The 20,812-nt window shown below is 38.5% G+C and overlaps 1 pseudogene across 1 annotated transcript; it reads right to left on the bottom strand.

Annotated features, from left to right (window-relative positions):
• Positions 1–8,001: 8,001 nt before the first annotated feature.
• On the bottom strand, positions 8,002–17,796 carry LOC309435823 (beta-Ala-His dipeptidase-like; annotated as a pseudogene). The gene is made up of 11 exons: positions 17,781–17,796; positions 17,289–17,408; positions 16,292–16,466; positions 14,686–14,810; positions 12,735–12,914; positions 11,343–11,445; positions 11,230–11,295; positions 10,507–10,666; positions 8,965–9,114; positions 8,630–8,771; positions 8,002–8,195 (listed from the first exon to the last, which is right to left on the bottom strand). The product of its transcript is annotated as a beta-Ala-His dipeptidase-like (transcript).
• Positions 17,797–20,812: the final 3,016 nt, after the last annotated feature.

The following is a 20,812-nucleotide window of genomic DNA, read 5'->3' as shown; positions in this document are numbered from 1 at the left end:
GTATAACAACAAATCTACACAGAGGAATACTTGATTTGCAATGTTCTATTCAGTTCCATGTATATTTACTTTTATAAGGACATTTAAGAATTTTAATAGGTTATCGAGGGACTATAGAAACTTAGCAGTTTTAAGAACGATCTGATTAAGAACAGTCTCATTGTTCAGCATGGGAAAATAGGTGAAACAACCCCTTGGTGTCCCTCAGGCTCACTTTCTCTGCGGTTTACAAATTCTTGTTATATGCCTAAGAATTTTGTTTAGATCTGGGCCTCAAGTAGCACCTGTATTTAAATTCGTGTAGTATCCCAGTCAGCATGCCTGGGCCATCAGTTATTTCATCATCTGCTTACTGAGAGGAAACATAAAGGGGGAGAAGGCATAATCATGAGAGCTGCAGTTTTGTAAATTGAAATATTTCTAACATTTCTAACAGAAAACAGAGGCAACGTTTTTAGGAATAGCCTGAAGAGGGAGCTATTGGTTTTGTAGAAACAGCAATTAAGGTAGAATTGCTATTAATAAAAGGAAAATTATATCTGTGGCAAAAATAAATTTTGTAATTTTAAGCTCCATTTATTAGATGTTTACAGACATATCTACGTTTGATATGCTGGTTTAGATACATAATTTCAAAGTCATGTTGAAAATTTAAATGCTTGTTCTTTGTTCTGAAATATTTATACTGATTATACTAAAACACAAACTAAAGAAGTCAATGATTATTTAGTACTAAGCATTAATTAGGTAATAGAGTAGTTTATAAACTGATTGAAAATATAGAATGTATTTATTTTCTAACTGAATATGACATTAGGAATTATTTCTTCCATGTCAAAATATTGATTTCACTAGAAATGTTGCTCATTTAAAGAGTAGTAATCTTTACTGAGCTGTATAATTTAAGTAGGAAAAGTAGACAGAGTTTTAATATTCCATTATCATTCATGTACAGGAAACACAGCTTTGTGATTATTATATCACCAGAAATCAGTCATTTAGTGGGATAAAGGCAGTCACAATAATCATACTTAACACCTCTGGATTATGAGTTTTCTTGCACATCAGATTTGTTTAGAAAAATAACCCCATGACCATGGAACTTGATGATGGTGGTGTAATATCTGTGACAGGCCCTGGAAAGGACACTGAGTCATCTGTAGGACAGTCAAGCAGTCAACTGTATTGTCCATAAGGATTTCTTATCCGTTATTATTTTTTCCTAAGAGTAGTGAGTTTTTGAAGAAAATCTGCTTTTATTTCATTGTATGCAATTATACCCATAAGAAAATACCAAACAGAATAACTGGGATGTAAACACCAAAAACTTTTAAAATGTCAGTTACATATGCATATATATACAGATGTATACCTTCCTTTTTTTTAATCAAAAATGTTTTTCTCCCCCAGAAAAAGCAATTAAACCGTGAAAAGCCTGAACAAGTGGTGGCTTTTCTTTTATTTGGAAAGCAAGACTGAATGTTTTTCTCAATGACAAATTATTGGGTGCAATCTTGTTTTGTGTATATTGGTGACTGAACAAAAGGGCTTTACTGTTCCCCTCTAGTTCCCTTAAGCAAACACTCTACCGTGTTCTTGAGATAAATGTATGCATGCTTAGATAATCAAACTGAAAGACATGCTAGTCTGAATCATGTAGTACTGTGTCACAAAAGAAAAAGAAAAATCAGAGATAGTCCTGGAAAAGTAGAACACTATGCTTAGGGGTTTTTTTGAGGTGCTCGGGCAGTGACTGCTGGAAGTATCTGGGTTTGCGATTTAGGGAGCAAAACGCAAGATTGCAGTTTGAGTGGTCAGCTGCTGCTGCATGCTGATGTCATTTCCCTTTTGGTTTTGGGCAAAAGGGGCAGGCAGCCGCCAGCGTTGTGCTTTAGCTGGGGCTGGCCAAGGCTCTGACTCAGGTTTTTTAGAAACAGCAGTGGGTCTGCCCCTGCAGACACAGTGGGCATTTCAATCCCCACTGTCCCTCATGTATAAAAGGATGGAGAGTGGAGTCTGCACACGTCTGCTCAGCCTAGTCCCCAACCTGTGGCCACACCAGTTCTGGAAATCAGAGGAGGTGCAGCCATGTCAGGCTATGAATGCACCCATGTGTGCTCTTTCGTTAAAGGTTTCACCTCATTACTGCACGTTATCCTCTGGGTGCACAGCCTGGCTGCTCCAGGTAACTTGTTTGAAGTACAAATAGTTACCAGTTTTCACATACACAAAATGCTCACCTGCTGCTAGTTATCTTTTGTTAAATCATTCTGTTGTGATATAGAGAACCTTACACAAACAGGTAAAAATGTGATAAAAATTATGCAGTTTCCCAACTTTTCCTGTTATTATAACTGCAGTAAACATGTGAGAAAAATGAGAAATCATGTACACAGGCTTTAATGAATGCTTACAAGGATCTGTTTGAATTTCTTATAATTTTATAAAATCTAGAATGAAATTTTTAAGCAGCTTCAAGAGAAGAAAATAGTTTTTTCAATGAAAAATGCTATTTATAGCAGTTCAAGCCTGCATGTAGAAGTTACAAGAACTTGAAAAAATAGATAATGCCTGAAGTTCTGCCCCTTATTCTAAGACTAATCCTTATCCTAAGGCTAATACTGTTGCCAGTAACATTTCAGGCTTTCTATTCAGCTCTTGAAGAAATGGAAGAACTGGACTTGTTCCATCTCAGTGGATCACATCAGCCTCTTCCAAATATGAGAAGCACAACATGTGCCTTGCAAAAAGTGAAGCTGAATTTCTACTGGCTTAAAATTTATCTTTCTGCTTTTATATTTGGATAACTGAAGACATAATTGTAGCTAAAAAATGCACTTTTGTATTGCAAAGCAAAGGCAATATTTATGTGGACTTCTCAAGGTTATTTTTTTTCTAGCAAAACAATGATGGGATGCTATGAAGCTTGGACTGACAGATTTAGAAGTTACCACCACAGTGTATTTATCTTTAAAGTGCTGATCCTGCAAATGGCTGCACAACAGATCCCTGAAGCCTGCAGGGGCCACGGAGATCTCCATGTGCACAGAGAGGCATCTTTACACAGGCACCTGGGCAGTCTAGTCAGACACTGAATAATCTTGAGTTATGTTCCTCTAAAGCCAAATTAGAGGACAGCTGAGAAGCTGTAGAAGTGTGTAACAATTATGATATGTAAAAGTCTAGAACAGTAGCCAACCGGCTGTCTGCTCAATATCACAAAAATTAATAGCAATAAATGGTCATATAATGAAATTGGATATAAGTACAAACAATTAAAATGTTTTGCATGCAAACTAGTGACCTCACTTATGTTTCTGTGGGTATGGCTTTTTAGATACAAATATCAATATCAGTGTGCCAATAAATCAGGTCCCTTAATTTTTTTCCTTGCTGCTGAATACTGAGGTTCCTTGAATCAGACAACAGGATTTTTGATGTATGGACACTGTCTTTTAAGTCTTGAGGCTGTTAGGGAATAGACTGTCGTAGCTTATTGAAGTATTGGTTATACTGCTGCTCACATAATAGAACTTGTTTAGAAATTGCTTATATAGAATTTGCTTAGCATAAGTAAGTTTGCTTAGCATAACATCTGCAAGCTGGAAGTTTTGAGTTTTCTGCTTAGAGCAAAAAAGGCCTCAGAGTCTTTAAGCTACTAGATAATGGGAGCTGCATCCCTGGAGATAAGTAAAAACAGAACGGTGTCTAAAAAAAGATGAGAAGCAGAAGAATGTTTTTGTTTGCCAAGAACTTACTTTTCTTCAGATGCAGGTGCACAACAGCAACTGAAGGTCAGGGCTTTGACTGACAGCCCAGGTGACAAAGAGATCCAGTGAAGAACAGGGAGACCCCAGACTGATTTTATAATTGACCCAGAGTGACGTGTAAGGGGTTGGGGCTTGGACTGTGGGGGTATAATTGTCCAAGGTGTTTTTTTGCTGAGGGTCCCTCTTCAGAAGGCACCCAGATCAAACTGTTATATGCTGTACCTTGCAAATAAATTATTTTAGAAGAATTTCTGGAATCCATATCTGAGTGAATCCTAGTGAAAATAAATTCCCTTAACAAGGCTATTCCATTCAGAAGATTCCATTTTAAGATAGACCACCACCTGAAGAGAACTGCAGGTGAAGATTAATTCATTTCTTCTGGAGCGTAAATGCTTCTGTGTGCACATTACAGTGGTGACTTGGTCAAGGCACCACAGGCTGTCATTGCTGTCTTGTTCACTAGGAGTGAAGCCAGCACCACATCTCTTCATCATGGGTTGGTTGGTTTGTTTAAAACCCATTATCTTTCATTCCACTGCTTTTCAATAAGAAATGGACTACGTGACTAACTTTCAGTATCCAGAACATGAAAAAAACAAAAACAAAACTGATTGGGAAAGGATGTACTTACGAGATCTTACTAGTCCTTCCACTGTGATTAAATGAAACTCTTGTCATTTGAAGTGTTCACAGGAATGTCAGGGTTGCTGCCAGATTGGTGATGGTGACCCTGTGTATAGAATGTGCTGTCTTGTCAGGAAGACAGTAATGCACAGCAGATTATAAAGCAGTATTAACTCTTGAATTTCTAAGTGTAAAAAAAGAGTGAGACAAACTTACATGAGATTCATATATGAGGGCTCTGCCACCACTTGTTTCTTCACACCAGGAGGCTGCATGTCAGCAATGTGTCATGTTGAAAATTTTCCAGTTTCCCAGTTTGTATTACAGAGATTATAGTTTGAATTTTAAATTTAAGGGGGAAAAAAAAAAAAAAAAGGAAAAGGAGAAATAGCCCAGTTCAGTTCCACAAATAAAAACACATGGCTAGCATGATTCTTGAATTATTCTTATAGATATTAAAAAAAAAAAAAAAGTAACTGCGTCTAAATGATGAGAAACATGCAACTGGCTGGCACTTCATGTTGTTTCACAGCGAGAGATCACAGCAATGATTTTAAGACAGGTAGCAACATCAGTATTATTCACGCATACATACGCAATGTCTGGTTTCTTTTAAGTACAGCTATATATAAGCCTGTCTGGAGGCTGACAATGCCAAACCTCCAAGGATTTGTTTCTGTTGTATTGTATTTTTTAAAGAAAAAGGTAATTCATTGCAGTAAAAATGAAAGAGATTCATTTATTACCCTGTATTATCTGTTATGTGTGAAGATGTCCAGCTTGCCAGTATTTACAGCTCTGCCACTGTATAATTCATCTCTCGCAAACCCACAAAGCAAGTTTGTGAAGACAGATATCTCAAATATAAACATCAAGTCTGGTACATTATGCATCAATATACTAACTTTAAGATTTAATGTGGTATCAGATCAGATAGGAACTTGCAAAGAAAGTCAAGCTACATGAAATACAGATTTAATCCTTAGTTTTCATCTTCACGAGGTCAGCATCTTATCCACCTGGCATGTGCATCCAAAGTCCTGTTGCAGCTACATGCTACAGCTACTGAAATAAGGACATGTATAAACTGTCACTTTATGGGAAGCATTTCCTCATTATACTCTGAAGGTCTCAAATACTCATCAGGTAAGGAACGTGACCATTTGTCCTTGTTGACAGGATGCACCTTGTGCCGTGCGTGCTTTGAAGTTTAAGCAAGGTTTTGTTGTTTGGGTATTTTTTCCACTCCCAAGGGTAAAGTTTCCTAGCAAATAGAATCCAAATTCAATGCCCAGTTATGCTTTTGCAAGCACTTTTACACACCTATTTAATTTAAGTCCACAAAATAAAATGAAAATCATGAATAAACACAGCTGTTGTTCTTGCCTTGAGGAGCGAGTATGGCAAGTTTCACACAAAGTACCTGAGAGAAGTACTATAACAAAATGCAAACATGCTTTCAGGTAGTATTTGCAATTTTTAAAACTCTGAGAGAGTAGATGAAGTAACTAGAAACCACCTCCATCGTCCTCCATCTCAAACAACTCATTCCATGTGGGTTGCAGAATCAGCTGAAAAGCTTTGCAGGAGCTGCTGATCCATAGGCAGGTCTGGAAAACCTTATTAAAACAGTCAGCAGCTCTTTCACTTACCTCCTTAGAAACCAGTGGAAAGATTTAAATGACGTCCAAGTGTCTTGAGTTCAGTTCAAGCATATGCCTCAGCTGAAAAAAAATCTGCAAAGAGCTTGCAAAGTTGTATACCCCTGTGCTTGCACTGTTAGCAGGTCGGTTTGAATTTCATGGTCTATTCTTATGGAATCAAATGTAGCAGTATCCCAGGAAAAGCATTTACTACATATTTATCAAAATGATCTGTAATGCCAAGTTGTTCTTATGTTTCTGAAGAACGCAACTGAGAAGGTCACTGAAATATTTGGCAGTAGAGCTAAGTAGACAAAAATGCACTCTGTTAACAAGGAACTGGTCATATTCTTCTATTTACATATTTCTGTTTAAAATATTTATACAATGATTTACCTCTTAAAGGACATCATGTGTGCAGCTCAAAACACAGACAATATATGGAGTTGGATCTTTATGGCTCCCTTCCAAGTCAAGATACTCTGCGATTCTATGATACAAGGTATTAATTTGAAAATCAATTAGGCTTCCTCTTGGGGCAATAAGTATTGGCAAAGTACCACATTTTTCCCTGTAAGAGTGTAACTCACACTAAAACTACGGTAACGTCTACAAGTTCTGACCAATTCCGGAGCCAGCATCTTTCTAGAGGAGAAATCTTCTAAAAGCAGATGTATTTGAGAAAGCAAGTAAAAAGGGGAAGGGGTGAGAAACTGCAGATTTTTTAGGATCCTAGAAAATCCTGTGGTAGAAAACAGCTGGCAGTGTTTCTGTCAGCAGAGGGGACAGACTCTGGAGGTAGGTGAAAACAGGAGTGTGCAGTGACAGACACTTACCCATACAGGAGTTTTGCACACACAGGCACCCCTCACACCCTAGTGTGTAATTAGTAGGAAAATATGATCCCACCCATGAGCATTTGATTCTCTGCAACATGTATGTACGTCCTATGGGAGGCAAGACTTGGGACGATGTACCAGGGAGACAGGCAGAGCTCAACCCACTATGTTACAGCACCCAGTGCTGTTAGGGGTGCTCTGGGGTGCTCAGTTCGGCTGGCTGCTACTCCGCTGGCCGTGTTCACACAGGGCTTGAGTTGCATCTGCCATCCATGGGGCCTGTTTCTCAGGTATTATACCACAGAACATCCCCAATGGCATTAAGCATCCAAGTCTTTGAAACCTCAACCAAGCTCTCAAAGGTATAGATGCTGCTATGGGACATCCTGGCAAAGTTGTTTTCCTACTACCTGGGCAGGTTTAATTGTCAAATCATCTTCACCCTGTATGATTATACAGAATATGATATGATATGATTGATATGATATGATATGATATGATATGATATGATATGACATGAGAAAAAAACAGTACTTAGGTTTCATTCTGAAGAGGTACCCTGAATGAAACACAAATTAACACAAGAGCTTCATCATAGTTTAAAAATGAGTCCAGAATAAAATTTATCCAGTCCAATATACACTGAAAAGTCCCTTCTTTTTGGTGTTCCTTTTCTGTGATTTTGTGTAAACTGTGCTAATAACCGTATTGTAGTATATGTAGTTTGAACTTGTAGAACTATTAACAAGAATTTTGCTGTGACATGGGATGTGGCACACCTAGAATAAGACTAAGAAACAGAAGCAAACTTGAATCCTATTTCTAACACTGTTAATTCATTGGCTTTGCACACATGGTTTTAACTTGACAGAAAGTGGCTATTTCAGAACTGAACCTTCTTTCTGTGCTCTGATGTGATAGTTCCCATGCTTATGAAATGATGCTTTGTTGACTTTGTATTTTATTTGGCATTTCAAAGAGAAACACAAAAAAAGGATAGATTGGAAATTTTGCTTTCTTGTTGGCACAGCAACAAGTTTGCCAGAGACAGTAGTTTGCGACTGTCCAGTGGAGAACAAACCTTCCCATCTGGCACTGCTTATGCATGCATACCCTGATACTTCAGTTCTCCCTTCTTTTATAAAGCAAATGGACAAATGAACGAAACTGGCTTATTTTCTCATTCTGGGAGTGCTCCCCATCATCAGCTGCTCCAGTCATAAATATCGTCACACTTTTCAGCATTATAGCCTGAAACATTCTGGCTGCAGGAATTGCTGAACCATCCCAAATAAAATCTGGATTTGCTCCAAAAGCTGAAGTATATGGGAAGAATGAAATCATTATTAAGTGAAGTAAAGGTGCTTTGTTCTGCTACCGTTTATTTGAGCAGGTAGCCAATATTAACAGCTTCTGAGTAGAAATTGTTTTGAGTGCATAGCCAATTGATTTCATGAATCAGCTACACTCTACAAACCTCTGGCTTCGATTCAGTACACAAAGAAACTAAATGAGGTCTTTTTGCTACTTTTATTAAATATACCCCAACTCAGCAAGGTGTGGAAGAAGATGTGGCAGAGTTGTTCTATCAGAAATCAGTGAGTGATGGGGGTGACAAGTAGCACTGAATTGGGAAATCCCTTTTGCTCTATGGATTAACACGATACCCCTGCACACTTGCAGACACATTAAGAACAAAAAAAAAAAAAAAAAAAAAAAAAGAAAAGAAAAGAAAAAGGAAGGAACATACCTGTTTTTACTGCCCTTCTTTCTGCTTTATATGGTGGATCATTAATACCAGCAAGCCAGGGCTTTGCACACAAAGACATAGACACTTAGAGTTGGTTTGGATGGTTCCTCTCGTAAAAGACACTCTCCAAGTGCTTGACCACCTGTGGGCAAAACACATTACGCTCGAAGTTTTCAGCTTCTTGAAGTTTAAGCTGACACCCGCATTCCCATTTCAGCTCTCAGAAGCAGGTAAATGCTAGAAATGTTCAGTTTACTACTTGGGTTGTAAATTTGCGAGGTGCTAAGAGCAACTAGTTTACACAGTAGAGGCCAAAGAAAATGTTTGCCTCTTACCTCTTGTTTCACAACCAAAAGGTCCATGTGAAGGACCTGATGGATTGAGAATTTGCAAATGACTGTTTTAGTTCCCGGTTCATGAGAAGCTCCTTCAATTCCATGAACAGAGAGAGAAGGGTAATGCCACAGGTATAGAAGTATTTCTTCCTTAAAAAAAAATAACGTTGAAAATATAAGGGATAGCACTAGAGTCGTTCACAATTGATATTAATTGATGTGAAGACACAGAGCCTTTTTCCATTCTAAAATTTGTATTTGAAGACCTCCGTATTTTAAAGATGTTTGATTTATAGTTTAAACTCACACTTATGACTTTTCAATTTTAAAAAAATGTGACTTCTTCTAGTCAACATTTATCTTTAGAAATATTTGGATGAGAACAGCTTTTCATGCACAGCAAGAAAAGTGGAGCATTATTTTGAAATATATTGGAAGCAAATTTTTCTAGCGCAAAGAAAAATCAGAACAACTTCTGATCTGACCATCTGTTGATCTCTGAACTTCTCAGAGAAGAAACCTGTGATTGGTTTAGCCAGACCCCTCCCAGATGATACCAGGGAAGACATTCTACTAATAAGCATTAAATAATACAAGCGGTAAGATGGCAGTGTTCACTAACTAAGGTGATTTTATTTTTTTGGAGAAGAAGGGTTAAAAAAATATTCTAAGGAATAAAGAAGAAGTATATAAATTATAAATTGACCATCATGCAGAACCCCAGGGCACTGCTCCCTTTCTTCCACTCCAGTTTTATGAGACTAGAGCTTTATGTACTCATAACATTTGCACCACTTCATCCTCACCTAGGTAAAGTATCAAAACTTATACAGTGTAGTTACATTATATTTCTGTATTACTGATTACTACACTACAACTTAGATTAATTCAGAGGCTTTTTCATGGAAATAAAAGCATCCATGTTTAGAGCTTATACCAGTATGTTAGTGATAAGAAAAAAAAACAAATTAATAACTCCTTTCTCCCAGCTGCCATTCTTGTGCAGAGATCTCTTTCTGAGCCAGCCCTTACCTGCTGTTTTTTATTTAGGATATAATTTTTAAATGCTGGCAAAGAGAGGCTTTCAGCTCTGGGTGCTTTGTTGGCATACTCAGCAGACATCAAAATGTGAATTAAACAAATAAAAACCACCCCAAAACACATCTGCCTAAAGCTGCCTCCCATTTGTCAGAGGTGAATACAATTTCTTTCCTACTATGTAACCTATATCCAGGGTTTTAATGCTTATTTTGTTTGGCTGGTTAGGTGAGGGGGAGAAGAACTGCAGTGCAAGAGAGGGGGAGCGTCAGCATTAGTTTTGCATTATTTCTTTTCATTGATTATTCATATTTTGGATCACTTTCCCCAGATGCAATAGATTAGTTCAGCAGATGAATTTAATTTACTTTTTAATGCTCTGTACTTCTTTATTTTGAGTTTACCAGTGGCTGAAAATATCTTTCAGTTCGGCTTTATACATAAATGCTACAAATGGCTGATTTAAATTCTTTATGCTGACCATTTATACAGATTTTATGTTACCTTGGAGCCATAGAGGAATTTTTCATGCCACTACTATTTCTGTGTTCCCCTACATCAAATTCAATCAATTCATAGAATTTCCTATCCTCCTCCATCAAGGCAGAGACACTGCCGTAGATTCCAGGGATCTAAGTACAACCTGTGGGATCCACAAGGCTTTCTACAAAATAAGATAGAGATCCCAATACAAGTGGGACCTATTTCTCCCCCTAGGCAATCACAACATCTTTTCCCTTCTACCTAACTCTTTACCAAAGGAGAAAGCCTGACAACTACTAACAACTGTTTGCATCTGTAAAGTTGTGGCACTTAACCTGATGTATTTTCACATTTATTGAGTAAACCATTGAGCTGCTGTTTGTGTGTGATGTGTCAGCCGAGCTGCTGACATGAAAACATCATCCTCCTGAGATACAAATCAGCATTAAAAATTCAGGTTTCAATACCTGCTTATGTATTCAAGTTGCCAGCAATCCTTAAACATTCTTGGTCAACACATGATGGACAAGAGCACAACAGACCCATCTGAGGGCCTGGCCTTACCAGGGATGTTCTCCTCCTCAGCTGCTGCCACCATGGCCATGCTGAGATCTGGAAACCTGGGAATCTTGCTTCATTTAGACTTGCCTTACTTACATCGATTAAACATGGCACTGATCTTCGTTAGGCTGATTGCTAGACATTGCTCCCTGGTTACTCTTGAGCAACAATGCATGTTATTACCCAGCAGAGCAATCAGGTCCATCAGCAGCTTATGAATGATACCTCCAAAGTTCAAGCACGGGTGTCCTTGGTTCCACATTCAACCTGCACCAAAACCACTGGTTACATATAACCACTCTCTACCTTATTCTTCCATGCATATTTGTTTTCCACAGTGACTGGTGGCTTCAGTTTTTTAAACAAGGCCACAAATGAATAGACAACTATTATGTGTTTCTGTTTATAAAATGGAAAACATCATGTCAGAAACAATCTGCTTCAGTAAAGAGAAGACAGGACTCTCTTGTTAACCACTAGAGAGAGAAACTCAGCTGTCTATAGTACTTACGAGCATTTGAGAGCACGGGTCCCTCTCCATTCCCTCCTTTGCTTCAGTAAGATTAAATGCATCATAAGTTAAACACTTGTATATTGCTGTTTCTAACATTGCAGAATAAATTCTTCAAGTTCCCTATCCTTTTTATTTAATGCAAAATCTTCATAACAAAGGCAAGAAAACCTTACTTGTTTGGCATTAAGAAAATATATGTCCAACCTTAATTCCAGATTGCATCAAATAAGAATTGAGAGGTCTCTTCAATCACACAGCTTTAGAATAGAGAGAGGCATTTGGTTTATTAAATGGGTTCTTTTTCCAGACACATTTTTATACACAAGTTTATCATAAACTATTTTCCTGCAACAAACTTGTTTATTCTTCTCAAAACCTCATTACAGCCAACTGTCTGGTAGCAGGCAGAGATCATTTTTGATGTTTTAATAGCATAATTTTTCTCAACCAAGACTTAGAAGAAATGAATCAAGGCAGCCGAGGCTCTTTTAGTTAAAAGCAAATTTCATTCTTTTTCTGACAAAGGTTAATGCAGATTTTTCTTTAGTTCTCTAGTTCTTTAATCTTCTCTCTGAATTCCTTTTATGCTTCATCAGGAAGTTTCCAGATGAGAAACTTCTGCTCTTCATTTCACAGTAGCTTATGTTGGATGCTAAATATACTACAGAGCACTATTTTCTGCCAATGATTACAAAAACTTTGTGTGGCTTTTAAACCCAGGGATCCAACTAAATTGAGTCCCTTTAGGCAGATACATTGCACTAAGCAGTATCTGCTGCAAAAGGGCAGAGTAGCAGAAGAAATAGTTTTGGAGTGAGAGAGTCAGGGGTTTAGGGATGATGCTGCAAGGGAACAGAGTTGACGTGCAGAGGAGGCGATGAGGAAAAACTGGGAGAGTGCCAGGAGAATAATGGGATAGGAAAGGGATCGAGGACAGAGCATAAGTGGAGAAATGAAGATTGAAGAAAAGTTAATGAAAGTAAATAAGGCTAATTGAATTTAAATGAGCGGGGGGGGAATTGCACAAGCAAGAGAGGATATGGAGGAAAGCTCTATATCTATAAATATTAAGATTTTTCTCAGTCTCTCTCAGCATGCAGATACAGATGTAATCGCAGGAACATCACTGCTCTCTGGTCAGGGGACCAGCTGAAAAGAATCTTGTGTCCTTTACCTCCCAGCTCCCATAGGTAAAGGCAGGCTTCTTGTTGCTGAGCCAGAGGTTGTCTGAAATCACAATATATTCAACATCAGAGAAAAAGCACTGGCTTTCTTCTTCAAGTAATTTTTCTAGCCCCAAGGACCCTGCTTCTTCCTTTGCTTCAATTACAAACTTGAAATTTACTGGCACAGCCTAAATGAACATTAGAGAAGTCTGGGGAAGGAACAAGCATTTTCAAAAATAATTTTAAAAAAACCCTCTTTAAAATCAGACTGGTGTGCAGTACATGTGCTAGGAAAGGAAGGGCATAGGATATACAGCTTACTTCAGTAGAAAGGGTGGTTATAAATAGACACGTAGTTTCCCAGGAAAACTTGTTTATCCTCATGCTTTTATCTGCTTTTCATTTTTAAAGGAGAACAAGTGATATCTTTTTTTATTCTCTGTGTTTTCGGAAAACTTGCTGGACTGTCTCATTAAATGGGCTCTCTCTTGGTACTGTTAGATATTGTAATTGCTTTGGAAAGTCACACTGTGTAACCGCAATTGCATTTTCACAGAAAATTTCCCGTCTTTTATTTTTCCACTGTTAGTGCCCATGTGGGAACGACTGGCAGAGGTCCACTGCTGTGGTCTTCCCAACATGTTATCTATCACCGGAGTTGCTCACACGGTGGTAAAAATGCTGCTGGTGATTCTACTATAATTGTCCTTTTAGCACGCACAAATCTGTTTGCCTGCTACTTATAAGGATGTATTTCCAAGGCTAAATAAAAAACCTTTTTTATGGAATAGTGAGAGCTAGAAATGCTGATACATCCCATAGGAGAAATAAATTTGAGGTTAGTTTCCCATTTCAATTCATTTTCTCATTACAGGTTTTAAGTTCTTTTCTCTTTTGATTCAATGCCCAGATTAAACCCAGGAACAAATGTGTAGAATTAAATGAAATTGTATTATGGATGGGTTCACCAACAGTTCATCAAACGACCACAAAAAATTTAGAAACAAACTGTTCATGAATATTGTTTGATGGTCTGTGCTGTTTTCTAGGGAAAGGCTTCAAATGACAAAGATTTCTTTTTGCTTGCTTGTTAAAATGCCAAAATAGCTGTTAGTGATTTGAAAAACTGGAAAGATGCAGAAAGACAGACCCATAACCATATGCACTGACAGCAGCTCATCTGTAGGCAAATAGCATGTGTGTTTGCTGGCACTTAAGAGGCACTGAGGTCAATTCAGCACTATTGATGCAAGAAAAACACTGGTTTTCCAAAAGGTTGCAAAAGAACTCAAGTCAAGACTTACACTCAGTTTGTGCTGTAATGTCATAAGAGAGGCACAAAACTGTTTCTCAACAATCTAACAAAATGTGTCATGCAAATTCACCTTAAAGGATGCTCATTAGCCAAGTTAAAAGCTTAGACTGTAGATTGGTTTAGGTTTGCATTAGGGATACAACTAGCCCAAAGTTATTAAATATGCAGACTGATTTAAAGATAACTGTGTTGATCATTGTAATAATTTAGGCAAAAGTTTGATTCTTAGAGATATGTCAGGCTATAAGTGAGTATATTTGTACTTGGTGAATGCACCCATTCAAAGCATTTGCTTTGACAAATCTAATACATTGTTTAAAGAACGGCCCATTACGTATGAGTATTTTTTGATACTTGTTCTCTTCCTGCATACACATAAATTGAAGGTAACTTGTAGGTAGAGAAAACCAAAGACTGGCAAAATGTCACAATAGAGATGAGCCTTCATGACCAATCTGTGATTTATGTTATTTTACCATTTTAAAAGCTCTCAAGAGAATAGGGTATCAAAGCTGGTTTATGTGTGTAATATACGTTAAATGCTTCCGCCAGTGTGTTTTCCTCTGCAGAGCAATGACAGCAATACCAGACTGCATAAAGACACTTCTGTAAATTATGACCAGATACATGCCAGAAATTATGACCAGATACACACCATTGATTTTGGTCACTGTATAAGGGTCAGTTTTCCAGCTATCTTCCTTTTTGGCAGGCTGCACATCCATGTGACCATAGAAATGTACAGTGGGGTTTTGTGGATCCTTCCCCAGTTATTAACTCTTATTTAAAATACTTCTACATAGTTGGCTTGGATTTGATCAGGTCCACAAATCTGACTTTGAATCCAGCCCTAACCTACCCACAGAAATTAAGATTTTCTTTTCTTTCCAGTTGTTAGGTTCTGCAGGGACTTTATGGAACTCTCCTAACATTTTAATGTCATAAATGCTCTTGTTACTAAACTCCTGCTTTCCAGCATTGGAGAAGACAGAGCTGTGTGCTGTAATGACAAAAGCACATGTGACACTGAAACAGTGAAAATAGTCAAAAGCCACACAAACTAATTTGGGGTTTGGTTTTGCCACAGAGAGATGGCAGGAGGCCTGTAACTTGACATACAGAAATGAAATAAAATGAAGGTTTGCTGGCAGGAGGCAGCAGCTATTTCAGACTGTTTATAAAACAAGTTAAGGTGCTAAACTAATCCTGTAATGTTCTGCTGTGCGGAACCGGCCTCCACATGGGCCAAGAAGGGCTGGTTGTCTCACAGGGGAGAGAAATAAGAAGTGAAGGAATGTGTGTACTCCCTTGTGTTCACCAATGATGTTAGTCTGCATTTGCTTCTTGCTCAGCAATCAAAGGAAAAACCCCTTTTGCGAAACAGTATTTTGGCCCTAGGCAGAAAAGAAAAAGAAAAAAGTATCTCTGGTCTCCGGTCCAACAACAGGTAATCAGTTCCCCACTGTTATTGCCAAAATATACAGCAACAGTCTGTGTGAATCATAACTGCATGCCCAAGTGCACGCTAGCATTTTAATTTTAAATATAATCACTACAACTATTACATAACCTGAAACATTAAAATGTTGCTGTTCTCCAGGGTCCTTGTGCTAAGTCTCTTACAATCCTCCCCAGAAGCCTCAGAGGCAAAAGGGAATCACCATTAGTGATCTTGTTAAAATAGAAATCTAACAGCAGGAAAGAGCCCCCAACTACAGTAAGATAAGTAAACTAGAGACAAAGATTTCTCAGACATTAAATCTTGCTTTTTGCTTTCCAACAATCATTAAGAAAATGGCTTGAAGTGTTTGTCAGAAGCTCCCAAACCTAAAGTTGATGCTCAAGATAGTCCTTTCTGTTTGGCAATATTTTCCTTATAAAAGCTACCTCCTCCATATAGACGCTTTGGGGATGAACTGATGCATTAGCTATCATGCTTCATTACTCAGAAGAATGTGAAAACAAGCCGTGGTGAAAACACAGACTTTTACTTTTGCAAGCTGCTTTCCTCCAGTTAAAAGTGTCAAATTGTCCCTGCTGTGCAGAGAACATCTATTTGCATTTGGATTGTCTGTGTGGTCTCGCACGTCTGCTGGCAAGCAGTCTGAGGAGGGACTGAATTTGACAGGTATTCTGTGCCTATGGGAATATTGAGAAATTGTTATCCAGCCACCAAAAATATCATTGTCATAACACACACATGCAAATACAGAGCACTGAATCTAATAGGTAGGCCACGTGTACAGATACAATGTTTTAAATACAATGATGGGACAGGCAGCTGATGTGACCCCGGGTTTACTAAATTAACAGTGGCTCCCAGCACTGCAAGTCTATCTGCTGCCAACACCACCATTTGTATTGCTTCTTTCTTCAGATTTGGTTGAACAGAATCACTTTCCACAGCCACCCATCCCTTAAGACCCTGCAGAGGAAGGACAGAAGTGCAGTTAAACTACACAGGATGCTGCGGTGCTTAACTCTTGAACACGACAAGTGTCACATTAGAAGATGGTTTCACTTCTATCCCATCAAAGCAATACCATGGATGCTATAAGGCTTCAGAACTGAGAGAAATTGCTTAGATGGGTCCCCAGGGTTGAGAGTCCTACTTTCTAAATGGGGAGGGTGCCCACACTCAGACATTCACACTGTCAACCACAGATCTAAAATCCCGAAGAAAAGGAGGTGGACTAGATGCTGACCAGTTTGCATTGCAGAAATTGCATTATGTTCAAATTACCTTGGTGATCCTTATGAGGTTTCAGAAGTGCTCAGAGCTTTAAAGTATAACTGATACTGACTGGGCTGATTACCTTTCTGCCTTTTCACAGGGAACTGACAAAAACAAAAGCACAAACCAGAAGGGGATCAAGACTACTCTCCTCATCAAGAGCAAACCTTCAAAAATCAGTTCTTACGCCAAGCAAGTGAGAGAGCATCTTCTCTGGCTTCCCTCTCCCATGCAGGTGCAGTTTGGCACAGTGGAGCCTCTCTCTGCACATACTCCGAGGATGCCCAAAACATCTGGTTTGTTGAAGTCCATGAAAATCTCTCTTCCACCCAAAGGTCCCCAGCACAGACTGTCCCCTGGCAGCCTTGCTTTATGAAGCACACATGGCACACCTGATGCCAGACCTGGAACTCTGCTCATTACCTTAGTGGCAAAAACTCACCTGGCATGTGGAGGACAGGCCTCCGAGGAACCAGTTTTGCACTTCTCATTTCACTGAGATATAGTTCCTACCTCAATGAAATCACTTTGATGTACCACCAATGTACTGGAAGATCTCCATCTCCAATGCTGAAGAGGATGATGAGGACAGTATTGCCCTAGAGAGCAACACAGGGCTGAGATGGATGCTCTCTGAAAGTTAAGGATGAAATTCAATGTTAAAGACATCCTGCAATATGCACTTCTTTTCAGTGCTACAAAGCACAGACAACCACAAAATGCTGAGCCTATTTAAGTCTCATTTAAATTATTTAAGCCAAGAAAAAGTATACCTGAATTATTTTATCACATAAAATCTTCAGCCAACTCATAGTCAAGTTTCTGAAACAAAAAGAGTGAAAAAGAGACCAAAGAGTGAACAGCTTTACAGTTTCTACTTTATAAGTAAATTAGGGGAAGCATTTTCTAAAGAAATGTTCATACCATCAATCTGCAATGCACAAACTTCATCCCCAGGGCAAGACTTGCAAACACCAGCACACATCAATGGCCCAGGGTGCTCACCTTTCTTTTCCTTCATTTCTAGAAGGAGGGAAAAAAAAATGGATTCACTGACATATGTTGCATATTTTGCATGAATAAGGGAGAACAATCCTGACATGAGATTATTAAACAACAAATAGCTTTTGCGCTTGAATAAGATCAGTGTCGATACTGAAACACTTGATAAGCACAGAAGTCATTTAGTACTTGCAAACCTCCCTGCCATCTTGTTTTTGACAAGATAAGTGAAGATTTGAAAACCACAACATTACTGTCTAAGAAAGTGAAACAACAAAACCAAAATGCTGTGGAGGAAAACAAAAATATTATAACAAGATAAACATCCTGGGAATATTTGAAATATTTCTGTGATATTTTTGAAACAGAGATAGACTTCAATAAAAGATTACAGAATATCACAAAAATAGTTGCTTTCATAAACAAAAATAAGCATGAACAATGGCAAAGTTGGGAAAATGAATGTGAAGAGATACTTACACAGTCATCCGAAGTAGCAAAGTGCACCAAATACTAATAATTCAAACAAGAAATCAGGTCGCAGCTATGCTGTGCTGTACTCGAGGAAGGAAGAGGAGGAGCAGGTGGAACTTTGTGTTAGTGCAACACTAACACACAGACAACACAGCTAGAAAGCTAGAAAGCATTCTACACAAGCATTGGGAAAGCTTGTGTAGAAAAGGGAGTTGGTTTAATAAAGCAGTAGAAATATTTCAGGCAAGGCTAAAATAGCTCAGTGTTATGAGGAGGGGGAAAACTATTTGAAAGGATGATAAAGCTGGGGGGGGAGGGAGGAGGATATCGAAGACTCCAGTGTTCAATTTCCAGGGCCTTTTATTTGATCTCTTATTAAAGAGCAGTTGCTGCTGTATAAAAAAAAAATGTAGCATGACTATTTTTAGAAATAATGCATGACAGTCACACAGTTTCTCTTCCTTCATTCCTTAGTAGGAAGAACATTTTGTCTTTCACTTTCTCCCATCTCCTTAAGTGCCATTTAAAGAAAGTGTAGCATTCTTAGTTGGTAATTTAACGAGAAATCCAATTTGATTATTTAATTAGGATGGTTCTCTGGTAAAATATCGACTAAACTTACAAACATTTAAGAAGCAGCTCTTGAAGATGGTTTGCTGCCCTCCTTGCCATTCCTGAAGCTCATGCCTTGTGCTTTCCTCCCTGTGATGCAGCATTTGAGTTGTGTGCATGGGGAGGCATGGCAATGAAAACTGAACATTTTGCCACCAACTCAGAGAAAAACCAAGTCAGAAGTTGCCTCATTTACAAATAATATAAAGAACATTTGAGATGAAAGGCAATAAAGACGTGTATGACAGTAGGAGCCAAGTTATCAAACCGATGGTGATATCCATTGAAAGAAACATTCCCTCTAAGCAATCACCATCAAATAAGGTAACTGAGATAACTGGGTAATTACTTGACCTCCTTTAACAACATTCACTGATAAGTGGCCTGCCTTTGGTGGACACAGGCAATCAAGCCTCAGTCATCTCTTCAGCAGACAAGGTGAGACCCTTGAAGGAGGAGGATGACTTTTTCCCATTGCAGTTCCAGCAAAGCCCTGATCACATGCAGCCACCGCTGTTGTTAATGACCAGGAGCTGCCAAGATCCAGTCACAGGCAGGAGGACGAACACCCGCTCACAAGGCCTGACCGCATTTGAAGACAGTATAAGAAAAGGCATAAAATCCAATAAATCGTATAACAGCAATGAAAATGTTTGTTGGAAAGCATAGGTAAGATCTGACACTGTCTGGCAGATGACATTGTGCTGCCCAGTGATGTTTCCAGCAGTGAATTCTCAAGTAGTGTTGCAATACAAGCTGCCTTAGTGCATTTTGGTGAATGGGAGTGACTGCCCCTGCCCTTCTTGCTAAGCCTTAGAGAAAAAAAATGAGACCTTGTTTGTCAGTTCTGCTTTGCTATGTTACAGAAGGTATTAGAAAATAAAGTCTGTATTTCTTTGTGGTCTTGTTTTGCCACTGACTTTATGGCTGGTGATGAGAACTTGAACTGTAAGGATCTTCTCTTCCACCTGCTAAACAGGGACATTTTATCTCAGGTCATTGGTATATTCTGCAGTTACAAAGGGTTACTTTTAAGATAAACTTTTGGTTTAGAAGCTTAAGTCTGCATATAATAATCCAAACAGGATGTCCAAATCACTGCCACATCAAGCCATGAGAAATTTCCCCATCTCCTTTTCTTCCTCCTTTTCCCCCTGTAAGTCCCAAATCCTGCAAGGAATCCCAGCACCAAAAGCACTTGAGTGTTGCCACTTTACCATGGTATTTTAGGGGACTTCAAGGAAATAGATGGCTTTTGTTTCTTGCTTGTTGACTTGAAAACTGGAAAGGAAGAAAATATACTTCTGTTAAGATAAAGAATTTCTCCCAGGAATTAGTATTTCATTCTGTGTCCACAGAGAAGTAATTCACTACTTACCTAAGAAAATTTTCTGAGCTTGACCGCTCATTGGTTTGCAATCAGATAATCACTGGCATAAAAAGATTCTTCTTGGAAAGACAACTACATTGTCTTTTGCTTTTTTCATAGCAAAAAGGTTAATAGGAAAGAAACATGGGAGATGTAGCTAAGTACTAAACTATGTCTGCTAGTATGAAAGGCTGAGCTACTAATCTGGTTCATAACGCCCTTAAAAGACACTGAGAACCAAAATAAAAACTGCAACATACATGAAGAATATTTACTGTATTCTGACTTGCTAGGATGATATTTTACACCTATGTTGTTGTACTCAGATATGGATGAGTTTTCCTGCAAGAGACTTTGGATCCAAACTTGGGAGTGATCTGACACCAGGCCTCTGGAAAGGAAGAAAGCAGGTTGAGATACAGCAGGATGAAACTTCAAAATCCTAGACAAGCAATAGAAAGAATGAGGTATGCACATACAATCCTTTGACCAAACATACGTATAATCCTTTACCTGTTTTCCCTTACCCTCTGTGGCTCTTAGACAGGAACCATTGATCAAGTCTGGGACTAAGTTTGGA

Source organism: Streptopelia decaocto, assembly GCF_964273445.1.
Source record: "Streptopelia decaocto genome assembly, chromosome: 2".
NCBI lineage: Eukaryota > Metazoa > Chordata > Aves > Columbiformes > Columbidae > Streptopelia > Streptopelia decaocto.
Note: the sequence above shows the minus strand (reverse complement) of the source record. Positions and strands in the feature narration are given on the sequence as shown.